We start from the raw sequence: 1568 nt of genomic DNA on the forward strand, positions 1-1568 counted from the left end.
CTGTGTGCGCTCACACATCAATACATGTAATCAAAAGGTTTAAGAAATCCCTCCATATGGTAGAAGCCTATATGGCCAGTATTTAAACAAGGCAGACCGTTGTTATTGACTTTAATATGATATACTTATTTATATTTGGCTTTTTGAGAGAAGGTCTTTTGTAGCCCAGGATAGCTTTGAATTACTGATCCACCTGCATCTCTTGTGGAAAGAGACGATGGACCTGTAGCCTGAACAGTGGGCATTTGAGATCCCACCATCAAAGCTGAGACTCATTGCACCCGTCACTCCCTGTGGCCTGTTTCCCAGCAGTGACTTCCAAAATTAGTCAAATCTATCCTCTCCACCAGAAGCCATTCCAGACCTCTGGATGACAGGGACTGCGTGCTTGGTATCAGAATGGCGGAGAAGTATAGAAAAAGAAAAATCAAGGGTAGAAATTCCTTCTGGGTCCTAATGTCTGCACTTAATCTTGCGAAGCACTTGATGCATTGCCGGGCAGGTCTCAGCCTCTGGGTGGCCTGGGTCCCCTCAATGTGATGGTAGACTACAGGAAAGAGCTCAGGATGGAACAGGTCACTTCCTGTGGGTGATTTGAACTCTCCAGGGTCATTTTCATTACTTCAGACTCAAGGCTGCTTTTGAGATTTAGCGGGCAGGGCATGGGGTGGTTCGCTGTCTTAAGGGGACAGGGTAGTCCCTAATTCAAGAAGCAGCCATGCCCTTTGCATCCTTCTCATGAACACTTAAAGGGGAAAATGCTTGTTCATAATTTCCTGCCTCTGGAAACTAGCTCTACTGTTTAAGGACTCTACCTCCTCCACCTCCTCCTCTTCTTTCTTCTCCTCCCTCCCCTCCCTCCTTGTCCTTTCCCTTGGCTAGGTCTCATGTAGTTTGTTCTGGCCTCAAACTCATTCTGCCCCTGAAGATGACCTTGCACTTCAGTTCTCTTGTCTCTGCACCCTGACTTCCGGAGCTCCAGGCAGGCACCATCACATCTGGCTGAGGCTCTTTGCCTCTTTTCCATTTGTTTTCCAGGAAGTTATGTTGAAGGCCAGCTCCTGGCTGCCCCTTGTGGGGTCCCCTCTGACTAATCTCAAGAGGACCCAGTGATGGCAATCCCATCACATCTCCTTGTCTCTTTGGAGCCCAGGGAAGAGGGTGTTAATTTTTTTGAATTGCATTCCAACCATGTGCCAGATATTCAGCCTTAATACGTTCAATTGCATGACTCACCCTCAAGCCCAGTCTGCTTGGCATTGTTACTCACCCCTGTCTCACGGGTGACACAACTGAGACTCAGTGACATTCAAATGACTGTGCAAATGCCACAGGCTTGCTCACTCGGAAATGACCACCAATGTAGGGATAAGCCCTCCCCTTGGGGGCGGGCTGCCCTCAGGCGTATGTTTACTGATATAGTGCGCGGGCAGAGGCTGCGCGGGCCCTTCCGCTTGCTCTCCTGTTTCCGCTGGCTACCCCGCTGGAACCTTGGTTTTGTGAGTCTGTTTTGTTATTAAATTTGTTTAAATATCAATTACTGGTGATTTATTGATCCGACCGCTGCA

This window comes from Alexandromys fortis, unplaced genomic scaffold (genome assembly GCF_014885135.2).
Source record: "Alexandromys fortis isolate MF-2015 unplaced genomic scaffold, M_Fortis_MF-2015_v1.1 scaffold_170, whole genome shotgun sequence".
Taxonomy (NCBI): domain Eukaryota; kingdom Metazoa; phylum Chordata; class Mammalia; order Rodentia; family Cricetidae; genus Alexandromys; species Alexandromys fortis.